At 41.8% G+C, this 17,690-nt stretch overlaps 1 long non-coding RNA gene across 2 annotated transcripts in view; it reads right to left on the bottom strand.

The window, feature by feature from the left end:
- Positions 1–274: 274 nt before the first annotated feature.
- Positions 275–17,690, bottom strand: part of LOC123355573 — a 55,081-nt gene continuing 37,665 nt past the window's right edge. Inside the window, exon 4 of one of the 2 annotated variants that reach the window (XR_006575154.1) lies at positions 275–423. This is a non-coding gene — a long non-coding RNA (uncharacterized LOC123355573). Of the gene's footprint in view, positions 424–10,612; positions 10,803–17,690 lie in introns of those variants that run through there. The other variant, XR_006575164.1, reaches the window with a different exon arrangement.

Raw genomic sequence — 17,690 nt, 5'->3', positions numbered from 1 at the left:
AGTATTGTTACTGGATGATAGTGAATTTTGTGGCTGATATCCCTAGTTTAAACTGAAATTTAAATAGTGCAGCAAAGAGGGATCAATGAGAATGTGCTAAAATTCCTATTTCTGTGAAAACTCATCTTTAATTGCAAAGGGAAATGAAAGGAAAACTGAGCCATCTTCCTCTCCAGCTCCTGGAGCTGAGGGGGGAGTGGGGTAGGCAGGAAGGCTGAGTGTCCCAAGCTCTGTCTCTCAGCCCCAGAGCAGGGAAGAGGAGTAGGGATGCTGAGTGACCATGGTCTCTGCTGCCTGGAGATGGGAGTGGGGATTCTGAGCAAGCAGGCTGGCAGCTCTTATGAGTTTCACAGATGGGCTCCTGAGAAGCCAAAAACTTGTGTTTTGCCTCTCCCAAACCAGAATCTTTCTTGGGGACCCTTCCTGTGGAAAAACAAAACAAGAACACATTTTAAATGTTGAAACAGTCTAATTACGATTTGTGTTAACAGGTGGAGCTCTCAAGTCAATTAAGATACTGTACTGGGAATAACCCTTTGTCTGAATTCATAGGAACAAAAACAATCACACAGATGAGGCCTTCAGGATGAACATTTGTTTTTTCAGAAATGAAATTTTTCACGGGAAGGGATTTCCATTTCTGGGCCAGTTCTAGCACTGAGGAAGGATGGTCTTGCAGTCAAGACACTGGCCTGGTACTAAGTAGATCTGGTTTAATATGTTCAGCTCTGCCACAAACTGTCAGTGTGACTTTGGGCGAGTTGCTCTTTTTTGTGCTTGAGGTTCCCCATCTGTAAAATGGGAATAATACTTTCTTTCTCCTATCTTGTCCATTTAGAATGTAAGAAACATTCCCTGGCATGAAAAGCTTACAATGTGTTTTCTACAGCACCTCGCACAATGGGGTGTTGATCTCACATGGACCTTTAGGTGCCACTGGAATACAGATGATCATAGAACAGAACGGAGTCATGGAGCTACTGAAGGGCCACAGAGTATGAAAATAAATCTGGGGGAAAGAGACAATGGGTAGATAGAAAGGATTTAGGGAGGGAATGAGCATGGTAAGAAGGAAAGTAAAATTTATCCTAAACTGAAACAAGGTTTGAGTGAAGGGGATGTACTCATCTGTCTGATTTTCATTTTCCTAAAATAAGTGTGTCCCTCCCTAATTCAGGGTTTCAGATGGTAACTGTTTAACAAAGGAATTGCCCTTTCCCCTTGTGCTCTGTATAGCATATTGAACAACTTATGTTAACATGGGGAACTGTCAAGCTCCTCATGAAACCTTTTCTTGATTACTATTTGTTTGTAGTGAGACTGCTGATGGACAGTAATGGAACGAGGCAATCCAGTGGAAGTGAAATGTACAGGGGATTTTAATTGGAAGACAGCAATACTGGAGAAAACATTCTGGTTTTGTTCCCTTGAATTCAGACAATCATATAGATGAAACCTCTGCCCCTTCAAATTAAAATTTTGGCTTCAGGACAGGCTGCACTATATTGTCTACACTAACAAGTTGCATTATTGTAGCTGTGGTAGCATGGCGTAAAAAGTATTTTTGTTCATTGTTTCAAGACTATTGGAATAAAAGGAAGAGTGAATCTAGGAATTTAAATATGTAAGGAAAGAAGGAAGGTCACAGACGTGATATGCCTTAATACGTTCCAACAGAATGCCCTGGCAATGCATGTATTAATCCTCTACAGTACAGTTGCCTTAATTATTACTGTTTCTGTAACTTGAGATGGTAAAATAAGTCTGAATAACAAAACTTTATTCTTCTGTAGCAATCTTCACCCAAGAATTGCAAAGCGTTCAAAAAAACTAAATCTCACCTATTTTATGCCCATTACACAGATGGTAAGTTGAGACAGTCTATTAAAATTTGTGTCAGTAGCTAGAGCTCTCCAGTCAATTATGATGTTGTACTGAGATTAGGGCTTGTTGTTCCCACTCTTATATGCTGATAAAGCCAACTCTCTCCCCCACAAATTGGTCTAGAATTTATATGAAAACATGTTTCTGCTCCTGAAAAGCCACTAGTTGCAACATGGGATTCATACTGTCTCAGTGGTTTCTGTTTCAAACGTGCTGTGGCTATGAAGCAAAGCAGATGGACCTCAATTATACCTATGGTACACACAGTTTGATCAGAGTTATGTGGTGTTCCCATCCCAGGCTGACAGCTAGGAAAGACAACAGGTGAAATCCTGTCCACAGTGCAATAAGTGGTGTAATTCCTATTGATTCCATGAGGTGAGGATTTCACCAAACACCACATTTTTATTGTTATGGATCTCTGTTGAAATCAATGGGGAATTTTGCCATTAATTTCAAGAAGAGCAGCACTAAGCTCAAACTGAGCAAGTTTGCTCTGGAAGTTATTGACAGACAAACATGGAACTCCATAATCCCACTTTCAGAATAGGGATTTTATGTCTAAAATAGTTTTTTAGAACTACAATTTAAAAAAAAGTACATCCTGTTACTCTAAGTATCCACACATGACTGATATAACAGCTTAATACACTCATCCCTGGGATAGGGAAAACTCTTCAATCTTCCAAAGGACTGTTAACACAAATCTCCAACAAGGCTAAGTAGTATTTCTTGGAGTGAATATACATTAACTCGTCTATTGTCCCTATTCATAGGCCTTACTTCAGTGGTATGCATTATCCAGTGCAAGTTTTTATTGTCACAAAAATGATCAGCCAATACTTGTCAAGCTGCTAACCCATCAGGCAACCTGGGGTTGAATTTGACCTGCTAATCCAAGTTAAATGCTGAGTTGCTGGGTCTTCAGCTGCTATTTTAACCCATGTTAGCTAACCCAAGTTAAGAAAACAGCATTTTTTGGTGTTGTGCCATACCCTTAGAATAGGCCTTAGATGCACTACCCCACGTATACAAAGACCTTATCATCCTTTAGGTCCAAGGAGGTTTGGGGCACCTGCATGTCTTCTGTTCAGGAACTTGCCACCACTGATAGGCAACAGCCTTCTAAAAGCAAAGTATCATAGAATCATAGAATCATAGAATTCAAGATCAGAAGGGACCATTATGATCATCTAGTCTGACCTCCTGCAAGATGCAGGCCACATAAGCCGATCTACCCACTCCTTTAGCAAGCGACCCCTGCCCCATGCTTCGGAGGAAGGCGAAAAACCTCCAGGGCCACTGCCAATCTACCCTGGAGGAAAATTCCTTCCCGACCCCAAATATGGCGGTCAGCTGAACCCCGAGCATGCGGGCAAGACTCTCCAGCCATACCCTCTGGAAAAAGGTTAAGAATATCATATCATTGATCCATTGTACTATTTACCAGTGTGGCACTTAATTGACCTATTGACTAAGCCCGTTATCCTATCATACCATCTCCTCCATAAACTTATCTAGCTTAATCTTAAAGTCATGGAGGTCCTTCGCCCCTACTGTTTCCCTCGGTAGGCTGTTCCAGTATTGCACTCCCCTGATGGTTAGAAACCTTCGTCTAATTTCAAGCCTAAATTTCCTGACTGACAATTTATATCCGTTTGTCCTCGTGTCTACATTAGCACTGAGCTGAAATAATTCCTCTCCTTCCCTGGTATTTATCCCTCTGATATATTTAAAGAGTGCAATCATATCTCCTCTTATCCTTCTTTTGGTTAAGGAAAACAAACCGAGCTCCTCAAGTCTCCTTTCATACGACAGGCCTTCCATTCCTAGGATCATTCTAGTGGCCCTTCTTTGTACCCGTTCCAGTTTTAATTCATCCTTCTTAAACATGGGAGACCAAAACTGCACACAATACTCCAAATGAGGTCTCACCAACGCCTTATATAACGGGACTAGCACTTCCTTATCCCTACTAGAAATACCTCGCCTAATGCAACCCAAGACCGCATTAGCTTTTTTAACGGCCACATCACATTGCCTACTCATAGTCATCCTACGATCAACCAGGACTCCCAGGTCCTTCTCCTCCTCCGTTACTTCCAACTGGTGCGTCCCTAGCTTATAACTAAAATTCTTGTTAGTCATCCCTAAATGCATAACCTTACACTTCTCACTATTGAATTTCATCCTGTTACTAATACTCCAGTTTACAAGGTCATCCAAATCTCCCTGGAGGATATCCCGATCCTTCTCCGAATTGGCAATACCTCCCAACTTGGTGTCATCCGCAAACTTTATCAGCCCACTCCTACTCTTGGTTCCCAGGTCAGCAATAAATAGATTGAATAAAATAGGACCCAAAGCCGAACCTTGAGGAACTCCACTGGTAACCCCCCTCCAACCCGACAGTTCCCCTTTCAGTACTACCCTCTGCAGTCTCCTCTTTAACCAGCTCCTTATCCACCTCTGGATTTTCATTTCGATCCCCATCTTTTCCAATTTAACCAATAATTCCTCATGCGGTACCGTATCAAACGCCTTACTGAAATCCAGATATATTAGATCCACCGCATTTCCCTTGTCTAAAAAATCTGTTACTTTCTCAAAGAAGGAGATCAGATTGGTTTGGCACGATCTACCTTTCGTAAATCCATGCTGTAATCTATCCCAGTTGCCATCGGCCTCCTGCTCCGTAACCACTCTCTCTTTTAAAAATTTTTCCATTACTTTGCATACTACAGATGTTAAACTAACAGGCCTGTAGTTACCCGGGTCACTTTTTTTCCCCTTCTTGAATATAGGAACTACATTGGCTAATCTCCAGTCAAACGGTACAATCCCCGAATTTAGAGATTTATTAAAAATCATCACTAACGGGCTAGCAATATCACTCGCCAATTCCCTTAATATTCTAGGATGAAGATTATCCGGGCCCCCCGATTTACTTCCGTTAAGCTGTTCAAGTTTGGCCTCCACCTCAGATACCGTAATGTCTACCCCCATATCTTCATTCCCATCGGTCCCTCTATCACTATTCCTTAGCCCTTCATTAGCCTCATTAAAGACCGAGGCAAAATATTCATTCAGATATTGTGCCATTCCAAGATTATCCCTAATCTCCACTCCGTTTAAAGTTTTAAGCGGTCCCACTTCTTCCTTCTTGGTTTTCTTCCTATTTATATGGCTAAAAAACCTTTTGCTATTGGTTTTAATCCCCTTCGCTAGGTCCATCTCCACCCGTCGCTTTGCCTTTCTCACTGCATCCCTACACCCTCTGACCTCAATAAGGTAGGTTTCTTTGCTGATCCCTCCCATTTTCCACTCCTGGTATGCTTTCTGTTTTTTCTTAATGACCCCTCTAAGACGCTTGGTCATCCAGCTCGGTCTAAAACTGCTACCTACGAGCCGTTTTCCCTTTCTCGGGATACATGCCTCTGACAACTCCTGCAATTTCAACCTGAAGTAACCCCAGGCGTCATCTGCCTTTAGATTCCTAAATATGTTGGTCCAGTCCACTTCCCTAACTAGTCGCCTTAATTTAGTAAAGTTAGCCCTTTTGAAATCGTAAACCCTAGTCTCAGATGCAATATTGATTATCCTCTCATTAATTTTGAAACGAATTAGCTCATGATCACTCGAGCCAAGGTTGTCCCCTACAACTATTTCCTCAACAAGGTCCTCATTACTCACCAAAATCAGATCTAAAATGGCATCCCCCCTCGTCGGTTCAGCAACTACTTGATGGAGGAATTCATCAGCTATTACCTCTAGGAAAAGCTGAGCCCTATTGTTATTACTAGCATTTGTTTCCCAATCTATATCTGGGAAGTTAAAGTCTCCCATGATCAAGCAGTTCCTATTAGTGTTTACCTCCTTAAAAACATTAAAGAGCTCTCTATCCGTCTCCAAGCTAGATCCCGGCGGTCTATAGCACACCCCAATCACTATCCCGGGTGAGGCTCTGGTAGTTTTCTTCCCCAATGTGACCATTGCCCACACAGACTCCGTATTATCCATTGCATTGCTAGTTATTTCATTACATTTCACCTCATTATTGATATACAATGCTACTCCCCCACCTTTACCTTTGCATCGGTCTTTTCTAAACAGCACATACCCTTCCATACCTGTACTCCAGTGTATCTTTATTTAGCAGTTGGAATAAACTATTAGTGAAAAGGGGATTTTAAAACGGATGGCCTACATGCATATTTGGTCTTATTTCATCTTATACTTCTCTATAAGATAAATTAGGAACACAACAGAACCAAATAACATTCTCCTTGCGAGCCCAGATCCTCCTGTGTATCACTTGGTATGTCTTCACTGAAGAGTTAGCTGGGTCTCTTACTTGTTTGTTGCCCCTAATCCCCCTTCCATCTACACACACACACACACACACCTTTCACCTGAGTTTAGTGGTACATTGAACCTGGGCTAGTTGGTATGGCTGGGGAAAGAGTTAGGGTTTGGCTACACTTGCAGGTGTGCAGTGCTGGGAGTTAAAGCTGTCTTTGTACAGCTGTGTAGGGAAAACGCTGGAGTGTGGCCACATTTGCAGAATTTGCAGCGGTGTTGGGAGTGGTGCATTATGGGCAGCTATCCCACAGAGCACCTCGTCCCAATTTGGCACCATGGGTTGTGGGAAGGGGGCGGAGGGTGCGGGTCATTCTGCTTCCTGTCCCAACGCCCCGTGATGCATTGCTTCACATCCCAGCAATCCCTGTTTTTCCGTCCACGTTCGGTGCCATCTTGACTCTCTGAATGGTTTCTGTGCAGCGCAATTTCTGTGGGAAATGGAGCCCGAACTGCTGATGAGTATGCTGATGAGTCTCGCCAGCAGATCACGTTTGGCAGTTGAGCTATTCCTTAAGATCCAAAGTGATGAGGAGTCCGACAATGACAGCGAGTCGCCTGACGCGTATGACACGAAATTGCTTCTGGCATTCACGGAAATGCTCAGCACCGTGGAATGGCGCTTTTGGGCTCGGGAAACAAGCACTGCATGGTGGGATCACATCGTCATGGAAGTCTGGGATGACGAGCAGTGGCTGCAGAACTTTCAGATGAGGAAAGCCACTTTCATGGGACTGTGTGCTGAGCTCGCCCCCACCCTGTGGCGCAAGGACATGAGATTGAGAGCTGCCCTGCCGGTGGAGAAGCGGGTGGCTATTGCAATCTGGAAGCTGGCAACTCCAGACAGCTACCGATCGGTCGGGAACCAGTTTGGAGTGGGGAAAGTCGACCGTTGGAATCGTGTTGATGCAAGTTTGCAGGGCCATTAATCGCATCCTGCTAAGAAGAACCGTGACTCTGGGGAACGTGCAGGACATTGTGGATGGCTTTGCACAAATGGGTTTCCCTAACTGTGGAGGGACGATAGATGGGATGCATATTCCTATTCTGGCACCACCCCACCTAGCATCAGAGTACGTTAATTGGAAGGGGTATTTCTCTATGGTTCTCCAGGCACTTGTGGATCACTGTGGGCGTTTCATTGACATTAACACAGGCTGGCCTGGAAAGGTGCATGACGCAAGCATCTTTCGGAACATTGGCCTGTTCAGGAAGCTGCAGGCAGGAACTTTTTTCCCAGACCAGAAGATCACAGTAGGGGACGTCGAAATGCTTCAGGGCTGTACTGTCCTCGGGGTTTCTGTGCATTGGGGAAAGCAAACAGCTGCAGGGGGCTCCTACACTGAACACTCTCCCAACATTTTCCACAAGAGTTGATCCTGGAAGATATCTCGCTGCTGCGGGTCACCTGGGAAGAGAGGGAAGGTCTTCTACAGCAATGCAGATTCCGCCCTGGCCCCTATGCAGCTTGCCTGTTTCTTGAAATGGTCCCTCCACCCCTCGCGGCACAGTGGCACGGACGCGTTAACCTGACTGGGACAAGGACCACAGTGGCTCTCCCAATAAACTTGTGCAAGCGCATTGCCCACGCTATTCCACATCTAGGCATGCATGCAGCCCTAACCCTCCCTCCTCTCCCGAAAAATTTCCATCCTGAAAATAAAAGCCGCTTACTGGGAACCCGCTCCTCTGTTTGTCCTCCACCAAGTACCGGCTGCTGCGAATGGCTACCTTCCTCCTGGCTTGAGAAAAGCTCCTGGCTGCATGCCTCCAGGGACTCTGGGGTGTCTCCCCCCACCCCAGTACCCTCACTCTCGGTTTCCTCCTCCCGCCTCCTCCTCTTCCCACCCCTCGCTCTGAAGTGTCTATCGTGGTCCTCGGATTGGTGGTGGGGTCACCCCCAAGTATCGCGTCCAGCTCTTTGTAAAAACGGCAGGTCGTGGGTGCAGCACTGAAGCGGCGGTTTCCCTTGCGGGCTTTGCAATAGGCACTCCGCAGCTCCTTCACTTTAACCCTGCACTGCAGCGCGTCCCGGTCATAGCCCCTTTCCAGCATGGCCCTTAATATCTGCCCATAGGTATCGTAATTCCTATGGCTGGAGCGCAGCTGGGACTGCACAGCTTCCTCCCCCCAAACACTGATGAGGTCCAGCAACTCACCATTGCTCCATGCTGGGGCTCGTTTGGCACATGGAGCCATGGTCACCTGGAAAGATTCACTGATTGCACTCCACACCTGGCTGAGCAAACAGGAAGGGGATTTTTAAAATTTCCGGGGCATTTAAAGGGCGGGTCACCTGAGGCCAGGGCAGTAGAGTTCGAACTGATGCGCAGAGTGGCTGAACAGGCATTCTGGGATACCTCCGAATACCTCTGGAGGCCAATAACAGCGCTTTTGGTGGCCACACTGGCGGAGCAGCGCTGCATCAGCAGCACTATAGTCGTTATTCCCCAGGCCGAGGTAGAGTACAACCAGCGCTGTAGCCAGGGAGATACAGTGCTGTATGTGCCTTGCAAGTGTGGATGGTGAGTGAGTTGCAGCGCTGTAAAGCCACTACCAGCGCTGCAACTCTCCAGTGTAGCCAAGCCCTTAGAGCCTGGGTTCCACCTCCACTTCGGCTTGTAACTCTCCCACTTTAGACTGGGCACTCTTTCTATAAAATATGATGTAGGAGGCGTTTTTTGGGGAAAGTAGATAAACATGATATCTTCCATAACTTGAATGCACTGAATCTGGGGGCGGGGGGGAAATTACCAATCTGAATTTTGAATATTTCACCTCCTAAATTGGAGTTCAAAATGTAAGAAAACTTTAATAAAATAGTAAGTGTCTATGGTTTTTATTCTACTACAAATAGTTACTATTTGTCCTGCATGCTGTTTAGACAAGCATAATTTAACAGTTCCTACATGTGCCGATACCCCACTTGCATTTACCAGTCCCATGCATGCCAATGTGGCGTTTCTGCAGCTAAAGCATTGTGATTTTCAGTTGCTCCTGCCAAATATTTCTGCATTCAGCAGAGCTCCCTGAATGGCTTCATCAACATAACCATGCACCTTTTGTGCTGGTGTGGATTCATTGCACATCATTCAGTCATCCAGTCCAAGACTGAACAATTTTCTGGTTTGGGCTGCAATTTGATCAAGTAGATTATAGGAGATAGCCCATCTGCTGAGTGCTGAGGCCTTTGTTTTTATACCTATAATTCCTCCTCTTTTTACCAGTGGCATTGAGCCACTCTTGGAAGTGGTCTTGATCTACCTGATTGGATCTGTAGTTGGAACATTTCACAACCCAATTGCCTCTATGGAACTCTTCAAGTAACACCAGAGGGAATTGGTTCATTTTTGCTAAGCACACAGATCCCATTTAACATAATTTGTGTGGTCATATCGGTGAAAGAAAGAGGCATTCTTTTGAAGACATACAGATGTAGCTCCCAAATTCCATCCCGTTGAACTCCAGTGAAAAGTATGAAGAAACACACCACATCCATGTTCTGCCACCAAATGTTTATCTGTGTTGTTCAAAACAAATTATGCCCCCGGTCATGAAAATTTGCCAATTGTAATTTTCTCCAGCATCAGAGTTTGCAAACACTGAGAGCAATTCATCTTCCAGCTCAGTCTTGTAAACTGGAATGGTTGGTAAATTTTCTTCTCCTGCACTGACAAACAATTTAGAGAAAGGTATGTGACAGAATTCTCTCTCCAAAGGAGGTTGATCACATAAAACAATGAACTCATAAGCACCATCAAGATGTAGAATAAGTATTTATTGAAGGTTGCCATACCATTCTCTAATGAAACTGGGGGAGATGTTTCACGTTCATTTGTGAGAAAACAATGACTGTGAAAGTTCCAAAACACTGACTTCTTCTGCACAATGTTTAACTCATTACTAAGCCAGACTTAGTAATGTCAAGTCAGTACTACTATGAGTGGTTTCATGCTTAGTTTTTGTTCCTTTTCTCAAGAAATATTTATAATGATTAATGTTATTTCTCTTCTGAGGCTATACAGTCACTTACACCAGCTACACGTACACTAAGCTCATGTTCATATTTTGTTGTCTCGAGTATTTGTTCATTGTGAATGTTGTTACTGAAGAAAGTACTTGTCTGAAACTTCCATTCTGGCAGAAAATGAAAAGACTCTAGTTCACTGTGGGGACCTTGCTCCAAAACACTGTTGAGATTTTGGCGACTGTAACACAAGACTGGGTTTGGAGTTCCCCCTTACCAGTTGATTAAAGTTCCTTCAAATCAATTTATGAATTCTGCTAATTTTACCTTTATCTGTGTACATTGCATAACAGTTTTTATATCAAAGTAATGGTTGTCTACATTCAGATTGAAGAGCTGTTAGAATTCTTTTATCGATTGCATTCATATTTTGGAAATCCCTGTTTCTGTCTTGTGTTGTAGCCAGTCCTTGTTAACTGGAAGCAAAAATGGTGTCCTTTTTCATTTGTTAGCAAATAATGCATTGTTCATAACATACTGTTGGGAGAATCTTCAAGTGCAAGACTGCCTCCATGTTTTGTCTGTGGAATACCTGACAATAACAATAAATATTAACTACCACATGAATATTGAATAAATAACAAATATTTATTGGTATGTAGCTTATGCCATGGAACAGGTATCCAAATAAATACTCAAATTGCTGACATTATAAGTAAAAGTTAGCTTTAGGTTAGGTTAGTGATTAAGTCTAATAACCAGCTAATAATTTATATTTTTGAAAGAGGAGAACTTATGGAAATCAACTATATTCTATTATATTGTATATTATACTTTGTGTAATGCATAATAGTGCATTTAACTCCTTCACATATCAAAAATACCTGAAAAATACTTTGTTTACTGAATTTTAAATGTCATCCTTACTGCAAAACCAACAAAATTCAAGTACATATCCTCATGTGACTAGAGGAAGCAGAGAGTTTGATCTTGAACAAGAATTGCTCCCTGCATTTTCTGATAGCCCAGTATCTCAAATTAGGGATATATTCCATATGTTTCTCTCCTTTATTTTTATTTATTTTTAAAGTTACAAATGATAGCCATTTTCTTTTTTTTTTATTTAAAGTTCAAAATTCCGCTTAGTAAACACCATTTTCAGATTCAGCACGTTCAAATTATGAAAAAAACCCACCCATTTATGAACTTTTTCCAGAAATGCTTTCTGTTTCATTAATATGAACATATCTGGGAATTTTGGCCTACTCTATGTTGCTATGAGGACACGAGCTAAATTATCCAAGTGCTGACAGACCTCCAATGCCTCCCCATAATTACTCTTATGTGCCCTGAAAGACAGACAAATTCTCCCAGAAATCACTGGGAAAGAACCATAGATCAACTCTGCTTACTGCAGCACAAAGAAGCCTTTGATATGCCATAACTTGGGTAGGGTTTTGTAGTGTAGCTGCTCACACATGGGCATTGATTACCTAGGCTAACACTGGTGTGCTGGTACCACTGCCTATCATGTTGACTAGTATTGGCCCATTGTTTCCTTTTACTCCCCATCTGCCGACCTGTATCCATCTGTTGTCTCTTGTCTTAGACTGTAAGGTTTTTGGGGCAGAGACTGTCTTTGTTCTGTGTTTTGTACAGAGCCTAGCACAATGGGGTCCTGATCTATAACTAGGGCTCCCAGGCTCCATGGGTCTCTCAGACTACTTCACTGGAAATGCTACAGTAGTGCCACAGTGTAGATACTTGCTACAGCAATGGGAGAGTTCTTCTCTTGCTGTACTTAATCCACATCTCAAGGTGGTGGTAACTAGGTTGACAGAAGAATTCTTCCATTGATCTAGTGATGTCTATACTGGGAGTTAGTTTGGCTTAATTACATGATTCAGGGGTGTGGATTTTTTACACCCTTGAGTGACATAGCTAACTTGACTTAACTTTTTAGTGTAGATCTGGCCTCAGCGTGGCTCCCTTTGACCATTCTGTGGTGATCCCCTGTAACTGTAGTGACCACCACAAGCTACAGCCATTAAGGCTATGGTCTTTGGCATAGTCATTTAATGACCCTTAAGTGACCCTGGTAGGTGACTAGTAGAAAGGCCTCCTCCCTCTTTCCCTAGTGGGACTGATCTCCAGAGTGAAATATCCACCAACACTTGAAACACAGCTTGTAGCAGAAGACCCAAATGCTATATTCATGATCACCAAAGAGCAGCCCACACATCTCACAGACACTGTTCTCTCTTTCCCCCTTCCCTTCCATCCCAGTAGGTAAATCAAATCATATAGAGCATAGCATAATATCTGCCTTTTAAAGGGACACCTTCATGCAGAAAGATTCCTTGAATAGCCCATGCTGTTATTTTCAAAAGATTATATAGTCTACAACGTACGGATAAAAGTGGACTGAAAACTTGACCAACAATCTTCAATAGTTGCTTAGTCTGTCATTAAATGGCTAGTAATAATCAAGCCCAAACAACTTCCAGATAAAGGCTGAATAGCCATGAATATGGCAACTTTTAAAATAACTACTGTATTAGGAAATGTAACTTTGTAAAAACTCAGACGTAATTGCATTTACTTACAATCTAATTACTGTCACTTAATCTTGCACTATTGACAGTTTTTGGTTATGGGCCTTATTAACAGAGGCAGTATAATTTAGCAGCTACAGCACTGCTTACAGTACAGTAGTTATTGTTTTTGGCTTCAGAATGTAGTTGCGAGAGCATTTAGTCAGTCAGCGTGTAAATAAATTAACAGGATTAATATGTGACTTAATGCCCCCGGACATCTCTGCCATCATACAATATGACCTTGTAGGTTATAAGTAATTACTAGTTGAATGTTAATGTAATGATTATTGTGTTGGTGAAATAATTACATAGGGTGAAATGAAAGGCAGCACATTCAAATTTCAATTAATTTTTCAAGCTTTGAAGAAAAATCCTGTTACATAAAAGTACAGTCTGTTTTACATTAAGATTTTAACTGACCCTCTGAAAAAGTTACAACAATTCCTCTGGTGCACAAAAGAAAAGACTGTTTGAGATTCACAAAGTGGGATTTTAAATGGGGGTGAGAAAGGAGTACACTGAAATACTTTTTTTAACAGGGTGGTCTGTCCCCTTTAAAGGGTCAGCCTACCTCTGTTCCATGGCATGGCTCTATAAAGTCTGGGGAATTTTGAGATACACAAGGGCCCAGGAAATAGCACAGGCAGATACGAGTGGAGAGGAAGTGATCCCAGGGAATAATTAGTGTGTGTGTGGAAACTCATCCTACTGTTCCATTAGAATATGTCCATCCAGCAATTAAACACCTACAATTAGCCCTGGTCAGCAGATTCTGGCTCACAAGGCTCAGGCTTCATGGCTGTAAAATTTCAGTGTAGACATTCGGGCCTGGGCTGGAGCCGGACTATGGGACTCTTCCCACTTGGGCCCTGTGAGTAGGAAGTTTTCCAGAATCCTGGCTCCACCCAAGCCCAAACATCTACACAGCAATTTTATAGCCCTGTGAGCCTGAGTCAGCTGACCAGGGCCAGTTGCAGATGTTAATTGCTTGGTAGACATAGACCTGGGACCAGGACCTTTGTAGGGCAGGTTGGGGCAAAGCTCCCCTGTCTCCCTGCCAACCATGATGAGCCCTGGGAAGGAAGGCTGTATATGCTGCCTTCTCCCTCATAAAAAGAAGATACTAGCAGCAGGAACAATGCTTGCTTCCCTCTATTGGCCCAGAAACAAAAGGATTGAGTTAAGAGGGGACAGTCTGGTAGTAAATTACTGTAATGAACCAAGAGGGAACTGAGGGTAGCCTGCCTGCATGGTCGCTGTACCAGAAGGTAGTGTGCTTTTAAGACAGCACCTGGTCACATTCCTGTATAAAAATTACATTATATCCTCCTCCCCTCCCCCCATCATGCTGAAACATAATACACTTTTCCCCTTAAGACAGATTGCTGTTATCTCAGAGAAGATCAAGACATGGAGGTGACAAATGAAGATTTAAATAAGGTGCTGACAGAGAATAAACTGATGGGCACAGCTGATACCAATTCATTGACTGGTATCCTTTTCCGTAGCGACTGTCCAGTTTGGATAAATGGACACAAATCAGGTATTAGGAATGGCAATATACAAAAACCTGTAGGAGAACACTTCAACCTCCCTGGACACACAATAGCAGATTTAAAGGTAGCCATCCTGCAGCAAAAAAACTTCAGGACCAGACTTCAAAGAGAAACTGCTGAGCTTCAGTTCATCTGCAAATTTGACACCATCAGCTCAGGATTAAACAAAGACTGTGAATGGCTAGCCAACTACAAAAGCAGTTTCTCCTCCCTTGGTTTTCACACTTCAACTGCTAGAAGAGGGCCTCATCCTCCTTGATTGAACTAACCTCGTTATCTCTAGCCTGCTTCTTGCTTGCATATATATACCTGCCCCTGGAAATTTCCACTACATGCATCCGACGAAGTGAGTATTCACCCACGAAAGCTCATGCTCCAATACGTCTGTTAGTCTATAAGGTGCCACAGGACTCTTTGCTGCTTTTACAGATCCAGACTAACATGGCCACCCCTCTGATACTTTTCTCCTCTGGATCTTGTTTGGGTGACTGCTTTTTTTAATCTGCTTCACTGAAGATATTTTGCTTGCCGGGGACTCTTCTGCTGCTTTTAACAGTCAACTACCTACTTCTCCTTGAGATACTCTCTTCCTCAGGCTTCTGAGACTGCCCTTTCTTAATACTTAATCCCATTCACATGATTTGATGCTGCTTTTTTCTCTCCCTCCCACTCTGTTATCCCAGGGGGTGGTTCTTGATTTTTTTTTAAAACCTTCCATAATCATCCTCCAAGTGACCTCATTCATTTGCTTGGTCTCTAACTCTGATTCTCAAATCTACCTATTCTCTCCTTATCTCTGTAGTGAAAATTTAACTGACCAAAATTAGAGATGACTAATCTTTTCCTACTGGACATTTTATCCATCTTCCTGCCAATGCAGCATGGAGCACCCTTCCTGTGCAATAAAATCTGTTTATGTTGCTAAAGAACTGTAGTGCATAATTTTATTTATTTTATACTTTGCTGTCAAAGGTACAGAACTTAATCAAATCAAGATCACAACTGGTTCATTAGTCACCTGGTTAATCATTTTAACAATCTAAGAAACTGTGCCTAAAAATGTTAAATACAAAAAAAGCTTAGTATGCATTAGTAGCTCTGAATCTATTTTACTGGTTGTGACGTTATCTGATTAAAATATAATTATGCAAACCATTGTTGCTACCACTGCTATATAATTGCAGCAAATCTTATACAAAATATAACTCGTTGCCAGAAAGGGTTAAACAGCTTGCAGACTGAATGACCCAGAGCTCACCTTTAAAGTCATGTTAGAAATGGTGATTAAGGCTATTCAATGCTTAATTCAATGCTAGAACTTTGAAATGCAAACCTATGTTGTTAGAAATTAGAGGTAATATTAATTGTGTGTATCTTTGATGCTAACCATGTAAACAGACAGTTCCTGTCTGTCACTATAACTATTAATTCAGAGATCAAAAGGGAATATTAACATTTAGATGAATCTTGGGTGAAGTAATATCATTGTCTATATGTCTCTTTGAAGTTTGTGATAGACTGCCTAATGAATAAATTGCCCTATGTTAATTTGTGTAATTGATTACTGGTGGTGTTTAGGAAACAGAAGGTTACTATTGTTTACCCAGGACTGTATGATCAAGTGGCTGCTAGAAAACTGTATAAAAGACCATTGGGTCCTGATTCTGCCATCTCAGATCTGATTAAGCTTCATCAGGGGAAGTTTGTTGCCAGATTGAGATCCCACTTATGTTGGTACTCCCTGAAGGTGATATTGGCCATTGGACTATAATCTATGGACTAAATTCTAAAGAAACTCTTTGCAACTATAAAGCTCACTATCTCTGCTATGTAACTAAACCTCAAGAATTGAACTCATTTCTGTATGTATATTGATCTTTTAACCATACCCTCTCTTTTTTTTTTTTAAATAAATTTTAGTTTAGTTAATAAGAATTGGTTGTAAGCATGTATTTGGGTAAGATCTGGAAAATTCTATAATTTGGAAGGTAATGTGTCCAATCCTTTGGGATTGGTAGAACTTTTTTTTTTTTTTTTATATTATGGAACAAGATTTTTCAGAAATCTTCATCATATTTGAGTGGGGTACCTGGATGGAGGCCTGAGGCTGGATCACTTAAAGGGAACTCTGTTGCTGGTTTCTGGGCAACCAGGGAGGTATTAAAGAAGCTGTTTTGTGCTGACTTGGTAAATCTCAGTATTGAAAAATCCACCAGCTTGGGGATTGTCTGCCCCATTTTTTGCCGTTCACCATAATTGAGCGACCTCAGCTGGCCCCCACTGGGATCCCAGTCATACTAGTCAAAGTGAATAGTTGCAGTTCTGCAGTGCAATAGTTGATGAGTTGCACCTCAAACTCATTGTCACTATGCAGAATTCACAATATAAAAACTATTTTAATTTCACTTCAGAGAATCAGTCATATCACAAACTGTAATATTTACCAATTTTGATTTCCCATTAGAGCATAACCTGTTTTAAGGATCTTCAGGAACATTTGATTATGAGACTTGAATATACTACTAATCATCAGCTTTCTCTCCTTCTGAATAATCTTTCCTGTTTGTTCTCTAAGAATGAATCCTGGTCCCAGTGAAGCTAGTGGAAAAATTCCCACTGACTTCGATAGGGCCAGTATTTCAACCAGTCTACAATTCAGTTTTGATATATCTTCTTATTTTAAAGGCGATGATATTCAGTATTATTCTGCAAGGATGATAAATTTAATCCTTATTGCTGAATAGTTTCTTTTCAGACTGTCATTATAATACTGTATAGATGGGGAAAACACAAACTGACAAAGATAGCACTGAGTTGTTCAAGTCAATATTTCTATAATGATAAACCAAAATCCCATTTCTTGTGCTAAGATTCAATTATGGCTTATTTTGGCAAGGTTTCTTTTAAAGAAAAGACATTGGAATGGTCTGCAGTATGAACAGCTAATCACTTCATTGCATACCATGTTTCTATGATACGTTTAACAAAATGTATGAGAGTGTGATATGATCTGATTCTGAAATAAATTAGCAATTGATTCTATTTTATGCTATGCTTTATAAGATATTAAAATGCCAGTGAAACGTTCACAAAATCATACAAGATATTAACAATGAGTCATTTTTATAAGATGTACATGGTAGTAAAGTTAGGAAGTCATACTGGGTGTAATCCATGCCCTGTTGAAGTCAAAGGGGTTTTGCCATTGACTTCAATGGGCCAGGATTTCACCCATTGCTCCTTCAGAAATCTAAAAAGAGGTAGGGATGAATTCATACATTTTATATTGCTGCTACATTTTATGCTGCTTTATCATATGAACATAAG

Source organism: Mauremys mutica, chromosome 1 (genome assembly GCF_020497125.1).
Source record: "Mauremys mutica isolate MM-2020 ecotype Southern chromosome 1, ASM2049712v1, whole genome shotgun sequence".
NCBI classification, from domain to species: domain Eukaryota; kingdom Metazoa; phylum Chordata; order Testudines; family Geoemydidae; genus Mauremys; species Mauremys mutica.
This window is presented reverse-complemented; position numbering and strand designations above follow the sequence as displayed.